The sequence below is a fragment of the Trachemys scripta genome, chromosome 2, assembly GCF_013100865.1.
Source record: "Trachemys scripta elegans isolate TJP31775 chromosome 2, CAS_Tse_1.0, whole genome shotgun sequence".
In the NCBI taxonomy this organism is placed as follows: domain Eukaryota; kingdom Metazoa; phylum Chordata; order Testudines; family Emydidae; genus Trachemys; species Trachemys scripta.
Genome location: NC_048299.1, coordinates 175,130,692 through 175,143,672, shown reverse-complemented (window position 1 = coordinate 175,143,672; position 12,981 = coordinate 175,130,692). Strand labels below are relative to the sequence as shown.

Here is a 12,981-nt window from a genome sequence, read left to right as displayed (position 1 = left end):
TTCAGGTACCTAAGGTTCCTCTCTAAGTTCTGGAGTCTGTGACCAGTGCTGTATAGTACAGCTGGCCAGGAATTTTCTGTCAGAATGATTTCCCTTCAGACAATTATTCTGAGCTCCACAGCTCCACTGCAGCCTGTCAGGCAGGTTGCTGCATAGCCAGGGCTACCAGAGTCCCCAACTCCTTGGCAGCCATCCAGGTGGGCAGCTGGGAATTCTGGGGAGTGTATTTAATCTTGGAAACATCAAAATGTTCCCCACTGCAGGAACATTTTTATATTTCCAAAATAAATTACTGCATCATTTCAGTTCCATGATAAATTCAGTTGTTGTTTTTCCTGAAAACTTTAATATTTTTTTGTGGAAATGAAATTTTGTTTCCCTGACAGCTCTAGCGTACACTGACGAGACAGCATTTTTAAAACAAAAGCACTGTTTTCAATAGTTGGAACAAAGCATTTAGAGAAAAAATATTTTAAAGTAACAAACATGACTACCTCACAGAAAGGCTTATTATCCCCAATGGTAAGCTAGACAGGCCAAACTTCTTCAGACACTCCAGTGAACGCCTGCTTCAGTCTGGTTCCCCCAAACAACTCCCCCTACCTCTTCAAGAGGGTCCCCTTAAATCTTGCCAGAGTTCCTTTGTTCTTGTGAATTGTCAGGCTTTCACCCTTTTCTTCCAAACTAGTCCTTTAGGCTCAGAAGGAGATCAAGCCAGCATCCTCAGAGCTAAGAGTGCAGGCACTGTCTCTTAACAACTCTCTAGTGTTTGCTCAGGGGTTGCATATCTTGAACCATTATTTTCCATTTTGCTTGGTTGTCCTGATAGCCCCCTAAAAAATGAAACCATTATATTCATAGAGCAAACATCCAATTAGCAAGGTCAACATGCAATGTTCCTAAATTATTACAGAGCCACTCCATTTCTGTCACAACCTCATATGTCAAAAAATATTAAATGACAAGGGAATTGTAAAGATTTTATTACTCCCATATTAGCTAGAATAATTTCAGAAAGGGCCAAGTCTAGTTTGGCATTTTTATGTCTTTAAAGAAAGCATTACTTGGAGGCTGGTTAGATTCCAACTAGCATTAATATCAATAACAAAAATAAGAAATGTATGTGCTAAGCTGAAACTCCATTGTTCACCTACCAAGTTAATATTACCTACGTACGGCAGTATATATGGGATGAAAGATGATCTGAAATGTGACTACTTCTCCTATCCAGACACAATGGAGTTGGTTAAGAAGAACATTTCATCTTTTAATACTGAATTGTCTTGCTTTTGTAGGCTAAAGTCAGACCCCTACAATTATAGGACATGGAGGTGATGGTTTCATGATCTAAGAGCATTGGAACTATAAGTTCAAACATGGAAGGGCTAATTCAGCTACTTAAGATTTCTGAGATAAAATGTATTGCAGGTCATGCAGTTTGAGTCTTTTGGCATAGATCTCAAGAACTAAGGTATCTGCTCCACTTGGATGCTAAAGACTTGATTTTCATAAAGCTGAAGCCTTAACTTTATGCACAATGACAATATTTATACAATAAAGTCATTTTCATAAAGCTCTTATGGTACTTTTCATAAGGTTGCTGTGGTGACCTGGGCCAAAATTTTCCCCTCCCCAGCATCAGAGGTACCTAGAGGTAGTTGCATTTTTGTGGAGCTGAATGTATATTGTTTGTGAAGTGTTTTGGAACCCTAACCTGTGTTGTGCCATGCTTTGATTATTAAATTTCTTCAGTGAAAGAGAGCTGTGTATGACTAACTTGGCAAAGCAAAAGTAATCTAAAGCATTAAAACAAAAAATATATATTTCCTGACATTGTATGAGTAACTCAGGCTTATAATAAGAAACTTCTGATTTTTAATCTGAATTTTAATCAATTTGTTATCAGATCATGTGTTATTTCCAACTAAGTTTTGTGCTGCTGTTGATAGCAATATATATATATATTAGGAATATGCTGATAAAACCTTATTATATCTTATAATAGCATTTACTTTAATACTAGATCAACAAAGAATTCTTTAGAAGAAAATATTGATATTTCAATGTAAATTTAGATTTATTCATATTCAGGAATAACTATTTTAGCTTTTTTTCCCCGAGATATTGGATTTTTACTAGAGCTTTGCAAAATTGGTGTGCGTGTCTCTTTTAATTCTATAATTGTTTCACACAAAATGATATTTTTATGCTATCAGGTAGTATGTTTATGGAAAATTCATCCTAACTTGACAAGTACTGTAGTATATTTCTCTTGAAAACTGCTCACTATGGGGGTTTTTTGGTCAAGGATAATTTTACTTTGACAAATTGTAATCACTTTCTGCTATATTGTGGCATCTACCTTTGGTTTGTCTGTTGCTAGTATTTTACTATTGATGCTGTTGTTTTTAAATCTAAATATAATATAGTTTTTTAAATCCTGTTTTTAAAAACAAAACCTCAAACTTCTAATACTGAGGTTAAACTTTGTATACAAAATTTTAGCCCTGAGTGAATTTGTATAGCTGTGTGAAAGGAGACGAGTCTATTGCACAGGTGCTACCAGACCACATTACATAATGGACATAAACTGTGCGATGAATTTGCATAACTGCAGTTCTCAGCTGAACTGACTCCTGCTTAGATGTTAGGCAGGGAAAACAAGGATGCTGCAGAACACAAAGAATCTTGCAAACAGTCCTTACAACAACAACCAGGGCAGTAGCAGCTTATAAGATTGGCCTGGTCTGGCCAGATGCCCTTGATGCCATGCCTCTACTGAACCACTGCAATAGGAGTATTTTATTGCCTTCCAGTAAGGAGAGATCAACAGTTGAAAGCAGCAGACTGACTGGTTTCTTTCTGAATATTGTTTTATTATGTTAAACATTTTCTTTTAAATCTGTGATTAAATTGTTGTACAGTACCATGCCACTACGTTTAAGTAAACTACATTTTCAACTGTTCAGAGTTTCTCTATCATGTGTCTAAGAAGGGTCTAGGAGACTTCTTAGTAGGAGATTAAAACTTCCCTCTTCCCCCATACTGTGGCAATGGCATCATGTCACCTATGGAAACAATTGGGAGCCACTTAGTATGACTGGCAAGAGAGGCCACCAACAGGGACTTCTCCATGTCCATGCCCCTCTAAAGGAAGGATGGTCCAGTAGTTAGGGCACAAGTCTAGGACTTGGGAGACCTGGATTCAATTCCCTGCTCTGCACCAGACTTCATGTGAGAGGTTGATCTCACAGGTGCTTACGATCTCTATGACTCAGTTACCCATCTGTAAACCTTATGGGGTGTTGTTAGGATAAATACAGTGAAGAGCGTGAAGTGCTCAGATATTAGAATAATGGAGGCTTGATAACGTATCTAAGCCCTGGTCTACACTACGAGTATAGGTCGAATTTAGCAGCATCAGATCGATTTAACTCTGCACACGACGAAGCCATTTTTGTCAATTTAAAGGGCTCTTAAAATCAATTTCTGTACTCCTCCCCGCTGAGAGAATTAGCACTGAAATCGACCTTGCTGGGTCGAATTTGGGGTAGTGTGGACGCAATTCGATGGTATTGGCCTCCGGGAGCTATCCCAGAGTGCTCCCTTGTGACCACTCTGGACAGCACTCTCAACTCAGATGCACTGGCCAGATAGACAGGAAAAGCCCGGTGAACATTAGAATTTTATTTCCTGTTTGGCCAGCGTGGCGAGCTCAGGGGTAACCGTGCCGATCTCATCAGCAGAGGTGACCATGGAGTCCCAGAATCGCAAAAGAGCTCCAGCATGGACCGAACAGGAGGTAGTGGATCTGATCGCTGTATGGGGAGAGGAATCCGTGCTATCAGAACTCCACTCCACCCTAGAGGACTGCCCAAGCAACAGAAAGCTGGCATTCAATAAGGTTTGAAGTGCAGTGTGGCCTTGTCCTTCCCTCCTCCACCACCCCACCCGGTGCTTCCCTCCTCCCCCACCCCTGCTGGGCTACCTTGGCAGTTATCCCCCCATTTCTGTGACAAATTAATAAAGAATGCATGAATTTGAAACGACTTTATTGCCTCTCCAAGCGGTGATCAAAGGGGAAAGGGGAGGACAGTTGGCTTACAGGGAAATAGAGTGAACCAAGGGGGCGGGTTTTCATCAAGGAGAAACAAACAGAACTTTCACACTGTAGTCTGGCCAGTCATGAAACTTGTTTTCAAAGCTTCTCTGATGAGCAGTGCACCCTGCTGTGATCTTCTAACTGCCCTGGTGTCTGGCTGTGCGTAATCAGCGGCCACACGATTTGCCTCAACCTGCCATAAATGTCTCCCCCTTACTCTCACAGATAGTGTGGAGCACTAGCGGTAATAACAAGGGGAATATTGGATTCACTGAGGTCTAACCGAGTCAGTAAACTGCACCAACATGCTTTTAAATGTCCAAATGCACATTCTACCACCATTCTGCACTTGCTCAGTCTATAGTTGAACTGCTCCTTACTACTGTCCAGGCTTCATGAGCCATGGGAGCAAGGGGTAGGCGCGACCGTGTGGTGCTGCCAGCTGGGAGAGCAGTTTGAGGCAGATGCCTCCAGCTCGCATGATATTCCAGGCAGGACTGAATCTGCATGAGATGAAACTTAAAGAAGAGAATGACCTGGAGTCACTCCCATTGATGTCACTGAGGTCTCCCAGGAGCACCCATGTCTGCCCACCCAGGAGATGACGACACCGGCTAGCAGTTGTACTGCACCATCTGCTGCTCCGAAGGCAAGGAGCTGCTGCTGTGTAGCAATGCAGTACCGCATCTGCCAGCAGCACCCAGGAGACGTATGGTGACGGTGAGCTGAGGGGGCTCTATGCTTGCTGTGGTATGTCAGCTGCACGGACAACCCAGGAAAAAAGGCAAGAAACGATTGTTTGCCGTTGCTTGAATGGAGGGGGGGCCTGATGACATGTACCTCAAACCACCACTGACAATGTTTTTGCCCCATCAGGCATTGGGAGCTCAACCCAGAATTCCAATGGGCAGCAGAGACTGCAGGAACTGTGGGATAGCTACCCACAGTGCAATGCTCCGAAAGTCGACGCTAGCCTCGGTACTGTGGACGCACTCTGCCGACTTAATGCGCTTAGTAGGGACACACACAATCGACTATATAAAATCCATTTCTAAAAAAATCGACTTCTATAAAAATCGACCTAATTTCGTAGTGTAGACATACCCTAAGATAAACACAGAGACCAGATCACAGCTGCCAGGAGCAGATGGGACAGACCAGATCCATCTGGACAGGCATTTGAGTTTGTGGAGAAAAAGGGGAGACCCCTCTTTAAGAGACCAACCTTGAGCTGTTTTATAAAATAACATTCATGCAGGAAGGTAAGTTGAGTGTATACCCAAACAGCTTCTTACTGCGACATTCGAGTGACAACACTATCCTCCTGAACAACCTGCAGGTCCAGAGGAGGGGACTGCAAAACCTGATGGGGGAACGGTATTGATGAAGACATTTAAAATTCCAAAGTAGCACAAAGCAGGGGAATATTTAAGTGATTAGAAACTATGTGTGCTATAGAAACACAGACATATAAGACCGGGAGTGTAAAGGAAAGACAGACATTTTCTGTTGGAGAATGGAGGAGGAGAGGCACATATTAAGAAAAAAATATAATTTCTGATTTTGAAGTTTGGGGTCATGTGAGGTTTTTGGAATCACAAGAAGGTATCAGTTTGAAGAGTATCAAGCCAAAAGGTTTAGGATACGTCTGGAGAACTAGTAGCAGCATTAGTGCTACCATCTACAATGTTTTCCTTTCAAATAAAACTGTTGGGCTTATTGCCAAACAGCCAATTGTTTATTATCAATTATTTTATTTTATTGCCAAACATCTATGGTTATATCTGAAGTGGCTGTAGGGTTAATATACCAATTGCTCTGTGCAGGGGGTAATCAAGTGGCCAACACATAGTCCCTTCATTTACAACACGGCAGAAAAATCAGGTGACATTATAAAAGGGATGTTCTATGATGTATATACACACTTCTCCCAAGAGCATTATGTGACTGTTTTGAGGAAGCTAAAGACCTTTCCCATACTAAAATTAATTCATTTCTGCTTTTACACTGATTCTCAAGAATAATTATAAAGACAGCCTCCCTCTGCCAGTTTCAAATGTGTTAAGTTTTCAGAAGTTTTTTTTTTAATTGAATCATGATTAATAATAGCCACAGGCTAGTCATACCAAAAAGGCAAGTTCTCACACTCTGTGATGATAAAGCATTTCATCAGTTTAGAGGAAAGAAAAGAACTACTACCCACAGAGTTGCAACATCACATTATCCGTGCGTTGCTGAACTTTCAAAATCCCACAGCATCCCCAACAGTGATGTGTTACACAAAACAACATTAGAAGTCATTGAAGTGTCAGATAGTGATTTCATCGTGTGTCAGGCCTCCTACTAAAAAAATGATTCATCTTTTCAGTGCTGACACCTCAAAGAGTTATTAAGGAAGAAAAGAAATTCATAAACTTTAAATTGAGAAGTGTACTGATATTTTACTCCCAGATAAAGGAAGGTTTATGCAGGTAGCGAGAATGTAGTGGATTCCTCATAGTATTAACCCTTTGTTCTTTTAAAATGTAGTTCTAACTTTGAAAAGTGACTCTATAAAAGCAGCATCACAGGGTTTATTACATCTCAGGGGCTTCCAGATCAATTGTGCTCAATTTAGAAGTAAAGATATAGGTTTTTTTTAAACCACCAGCCTTGAAACTCAAATTGGAATGGGAGAGTCAGGCTGTGTTTTCTGGTTTGTGTACTACTACCAGTAATAAAGATTATGTAGGTCAAAGTAAGTTGGCCCTTACAATCCAACCACTGATTACAATCTAACCCACTGAAGACAATGGGAGCCTTACCACTGATTTTAATGGAAACTTGACTGGGAGAGAATTTGACCTCCTAATACGAATTACATAATCTTTCTTTGGTGTTGCATGAGCCAGAACAAAATGCATCTCACCTCCATCTCCCATTTAATACTAACACTGCAGTGTTAACAGGACTAAAAATATAAGCTTATTTTTGTCAGGAGAAAGGAGCCTGGATAGACACAGAGGAAAGATGTTTTTAACAGGATGGTACCATTTTTACATAGTCACTTTTTCTTATCATAACTGCAATTTACAGCTAAACTGATCACTCATTTATAAAATACTTTTAAAATTTAAATTAGGTCATGATATAATGTTATCTTTGGGGCCTAAGAGTGACACACACCAAGACAAAAATTTTATCCCAACTATTCCTTCTGCTGGAGGGAGAAAAATCAGGATAGAATGGTAAACTGCCTCCAACACTGGTCATGCTATCAGTAGAATAGATTGGGCTGGCCTGAAAACTGTAGCAAATGCAAGCCCCAAACCCACAGGGTCCGAAGAAGGAATTTATCTTACTTGTGCCTTGCTCTGAATATGAATTCCAGAGATAATACTGTGTTGAATTTAATAGTTGAAGAAAATAAAGTATAAAAGAAAATTACCTAAGTTCCTATCATAAACCTGTCTGTTCATATTGCATTCCTCCACACAATTTCAATAGTATTAATTCAGCCATCTTGAGTATAAATGAGGTCCAGTCTCTCCATCATTTCTGATTTAGCATGACCTCTTCACCTGGAGCAGTGGAATGTAAGATGTAATATAAGCCAATGAGGATTTGTATTTAGGAACATTTGCATGGCTTTAGGGTAGAATGAAAGGATGGTCAAAAAGAAAAGAAAACATCTAATGCTTAAAACACTTTACCATAAAATCATACTCTCTTTTCCCCATGTTAAATCAGGTAGAAAAGTATGATAACATTAAAGCTTGATCTAATTTAAATACATTATTTTCTTGCAAATGCTACAACAATCATTACATGCATCATTTGCCCCTCCCCTGCCCAGTCTTAAATTATACTCCATTATATCTAGGCATGAAAAAATATGCATAAATGTTTATTAAATATGAGAATTTTTGTTTTTAACTACATTAAAAGGTAAAATGTTATTTTGCAACCGTTGGTAAAAACTGCTCTGAAATAATTATGGGAGTTTGCACAACAAACAGAATTCTCATGAAGATTTTCCTTTATAGGCTACCTGCAACATTTTGTTGTACATTTAGGACTTATGATATTCTAAGTCTCTACAATGTTCCAGACAGCAAAGAAACTGACATGTACAGAGTATTACATTGTTCTTGCAATTGTTTACAAACATACAATCCAATGACATATCAGGCCTCCTTTACATAGGACAACTATACTTTCATAATCAGTTCATGTCACTTTCATCTGACCCAATCACAAAATACATGGCTGATGTGTATTCACACAAGCAGGGATAATTATCACAGCCATGTATATCTATGTTTATTCTTACACATCTACCATGCAGCCAGAACCAGTTTGTATCAGCGCCGTCTAGTAAAATCTGGCTCAGCAGAGGATATAGTGGCTGGAAGACATGCATACACACCTGAAGCATGTGGAACAATGAATCATGAGATGCCCCTCCTGAACAGTTCTCTGAGAAGAAAAGGAGAAGAAAAACTGGTTACAGAGGCATGAATAAGGGGTTCCATCTACAATGCCAAAAACCCGCCCCCAAAAACCACAATGCACCAAATTGGTTACCAGATGACTACCATGTACTAATCTGGGCCACTAGCAAGGGTGAATCACAGACAGCTGCCAAAGTAACTAACCAAGTATTAATCACATTGCGTGTGGAGAGAAGCTGCTTTTAGGGCTTGTCTGCACTGGCAATTTACAGCGCTGCAACTTTCTCGCTCAGGGGTGTGGAAAAAAAGAGCTCTCTCCCAGCGCTGCGCCACAACCACACAAGCCACGTTAAAGTGCTGCCACGGCATACACACCTGCCACGGCAGCGCTTTAGTGTTGCCAGTGTAGACTAGCCCTTAGAATCAACCATGATATTAACTGGTTACAAATCCAGTTAAATGCTTTTGTGAAGAAAAGTCCCTAACGTTCAGTTCCTATTGTAGGTACATCACATTCCACATACAGGATTTCAAAATCTTTGCTACTCTATTTGTGGGACAGCATCAGGTAGTATACACTTTCTCCTCTACAATCAATGATATTTCTGTTCAGAAAACAATGACTCCTTGAAGCAGGCAAAGTTAACTGTGCTATTAAGATTGACCAGTCTCCCTTCTCAGGATGTTAACAAATAAAGGAAAAGCAGTGATGATACTTTAGGTTCTTTACCAGACTGTGTAGAGGATTCCAATATTTAACATGTCTCCACATTCACACAATTCCCTACAGGAATACTAGACCCTTTTGGAGGGGATAGTTCAAGTTTCAGATTAAGATTTATTATTTGTATTGTAGTGGTGCAAAGAAAGCAGGACCCCACTGTACTAGGCACCGTACAAACATAGAACAAAGAGATGGTCCCAGGCCTGGAAGCCTTACAATCTAAGTTAGCTGATCTTGATTTTAAAAACCATTCTCCATGGTATGCAAGCTGAGTCATTTCATGGCACGGATAGGTAAACTGACATATTACGGTTACGATCACATATATTATTACTGGATATATAACTAGGTTACAAGGACAGGGATTTTTAAAATTTACATGTCATAGTGGAAAGTAGGGTTTTTAATATGAGTTTCAAGATGACTTTTTAAATTAAAAATAACAAATATTTGTTCCATAAAACATGGCTCTGGAGCAAATGCTGTGCCAACCTGCTCTCAGTTGCAGAGGACTCCGACTACAGCAGAACTGATGCAGTTCCACTGAACAGAGGAAGAGGTAGAATGCCAGGAGTCTGCATATGGGCCTGCAGAGCTGTGCATTTAAAGCAACCCCAAATCAAGAATAATCTGATCAGTATGCTACACTCATCTCTTCATGCTAAGAAGACTTGAAAAAACAAGTTTCTATTGTGAACCGTTATCCATCTACAGACTTAAAACAAAACAATTTTTAAAAATGGGACTACTCTTATGCTGCATTCCCCAAAAGACAATAATAGAGAACCATTGTCACAGGCCTCAGAGAGAGAGCAAGCAATCTATTCTAGTGGCCAAAGTAAAGAGGAGGGATGGAGTTTGCTGTTGCTGTTGGGCAGAAAGGAGCTGGAACCACTGTAGCCCATTAATGTGGCCTTGAAAGAAAGCAAACAGCATCTTTCAAAGGTAACTATTTGTTCGTAGACTGGACAGCAGAAGGCATCATGTAAGCTGGCTGGCATCCTTTACTAAGGTACTGAGTACAGTGCCTTTTTGGCACATTATGTCTGCATCAGTGAAGGAAGCAAATATGAAACTGTACCCAAATCCCTCAGAACGTTATAATTGTTCTGCTGTCACTTTGCTGTGCTGGCCTTCTCTCTTTTAATTTTCATTTGGCTTTCATTGCTACCTTCTTGTGCCCAATATCATATTCTACACCACTTGACAATGAAGATTCAATTTTATTTTAAAAAGGATCTCTCTGTGCCAGCCTATATTTTACAATCAGTGAACAAGCTCTAGAAAGCAAGGTTCCTAAAATATCCAGACTTTTATGTTTTCACCCTCAGTAAAGCATTTCAGAAAATAAGTCCTACCGATTCTCCTAAAACTTAAAACTGCTAACCTGAATATCTTGATAGTAGCAGACAATGTCCTCAGAAGCAGCTGGCCTCTCAACTTAGCTTCTGACACTGAGGAACTGCATCAGCATCAACTGTGTTTTAATACCTTAACGTGACAGAAGAAATAACATGAGCTGAACAAAAATTATAGCGCGATTTCTAGCAAAATAAATTTGAGTGCATTATCGACAGACATCTTAGAAACCATACATACAAGTGGATAGCATTCACAAAGGCTCTTAAGCAAAGTAAGCAGTCATGGGATAAGAGGGAAGGTTCTCTCATGGATTGGTAACTGGTTAAAAGATAGGAAACAAAGGGTAGGAATGGCCAATTTTCAGAATGGAGAGAGATAAATAATGGTGTCCACCAGATGTCTGTACTGGGCCCAGTCCTATTTAACATATTCATAAATGATCCGGAAAAAGAGGTAAACAGTGAGGTGGCAAAATCTGCAGATGATACAAAATGACTCAAGATAGTTAAGTCCCAGGCAAACTGCGAAGAGCTACAAAAGGATCTCTCAAAACTGGTTGACTGGGCAACAAAATGGCAGATGAAATTCAGTGTTGATAAATGCAAAGTAATGCACACTGGAAAACATAATCCCAACTATACATATAAAATCATGGAGTCTAAATTAGTTGTTACCACTCAGAAAGAGATCATGGAGTCATTGTGGATAGTTCTCTGAAAACATCCACTCAATGTGCAGCGGCAGTCAAAAAAGCAAACAGAATGTTGGGAGTTATTAAGAAAGGGATAGATAAGACGACAGAAAATATATTGCCTCTATATAAATTCATGGTACGCCCACATCTTGAATACTGCGTGCAGGGTCACCCCATCTCAAAAGAGATATATTGGACTTGGAAAAGATTCAGAAAAGGGCAACAAAAATGATTAGGGGTATGGAACGGCTGCCATATAAGGAGAGATTAATAAGACTGGGGCTTTTCAGCTTGGAAAAGAGGCGACTAAGGGGGATATGATAGAGGTCTATAAAATCATGACCGGTGTGGAGAAAGTAAATAAGGAAGTATCATTTACTCCTTCTCATAACACAAGAACTAGCATCCACCAAATGAAATTAATAGTCAACAGGTTTAAAATAAACAAAAGGAAGTATTTTTTCACACAACGCAGTCAACCTCTGGAACTCCTTGCCAGAGGATGTTGTGAAGGCCAAGACTATAACAGGGTTCAAAAAAGAACTAGAGAAATTTATGGAGAATAGGTCCATCAATGGCTATTAGCCAGGATGGGCATGGATGGTGTCCTTAGCCTCTGTTTCCCAGAAGCTGGGAATGGGCGACAGGGATGGATCACTTGATGATTACCTGTTCTGTTCATTCCTTCTGGGGCACATGGCATTGGCCGCTGTCGGAAGACAGGATACTGGGCTAGATGGAGCTTTGGTCTGACCCAGTATGGCTGTTCTTATGTAAGCCAGTAGATTTAAGAGTTTGGTTAATGTAATGGAAGCAGCCATTGGTATGTATTATAATCAGGTATCAGAGACAAAAAAGTTAAACCTACACCCAAGTTTATGGACCACAGGAGCCAAGAACATATTAACAAGACCAATGATTTCCTTACATCATTTACATGTAGACCCTGATCCCTACCTATCAATTCCCAACTTAATGTCTTGATCCTGTTAGGTGTTGAACTCCCTCAATTCCCAATGAAGTTAATGGGAGCTGAGGGTGTTCGGCACCTGGCAGTATCAGGCCTTAAATGAGCAACTGACACAAACAATCAGTTGTTTGGCAAACCTCACGATGACTAAAAACCATTTGTTCCTTTTGGTCTTTTCAACAGAAGCCCCCACAATCTGAGTGTACAGGCTTATATTTGTTTATAAAATTGATTGTTTATTAAAAAACTTCATAGCCTCCACTGCAGTAGGTATTAATTACAGCCTATTGCACATAAGCTTGTCCTTCAAAATTTCTTAACTTTATCTTTAGATGCAACATAAAGGCATTATGAAGGCTAATTGTAGGCTAGCACCAGTGGATATAGTGCTAGTAGAAGTACCCGCAGCAGTTCCAAGTAGACTTTTTTTCAGCAAAGAAGTCTCCCGCATTTTAAATTGAACAATTATTATTCTATTGCATATGAACTACTATCCCTAGATGAATTATCTAATCATAAGGAAGAAAATTAAAGATTGAGTACTTCATTGCATAGCATACACTACTGCAGGGGTTGGCAACCTTTCAGAAGTGGTGTGCTGAATCTTCATTTACTCACTCTAATTTATGGTTTTGCGTGTCAGTAATACATTTTAACCTTTTTAGAAGGTCTCTTTCTATACATCTATAATATACA

At 39.8% G+C, this 12,981-nt stretch overlaps 1 long non-coding RNA gene across 8 annotated transcripts in view; it reads right to left on the bottom strand.

Moving 5' to 3' along the window:
• LOC117873229 overlaps window positions 1-12,981 on the bottom strand; it is an 89,752-nt gene that overhangs the window by 70,126 nt on the left and 6,645 nt on the right. For 3 of the 8 annotated variants that reach the window (XR_004644667.1, XR_004644669.1, XR_004644672.1), the window contains exons 1-3: window positions 10,647-10,963; window positions 8,511-8,560; window positions 7,530-7,662 (exon numbers count right to left, since the gene is read on the bottom strand). This is a non-coding gene — a long non-coding RNA (uncharacterized LOC117873229). Of the gene's footprint in view, window positions 1-7,529; window positions 7,663-8,510; window positions 8,561-10,646; window positions 10,964-12,981 lie in introns of those variants that run through there. The other 5 variants (XR_004644671.1, XR_004644673.1, XR_004644674.1 and 2 more) reach the window with 2 other exon arrangements.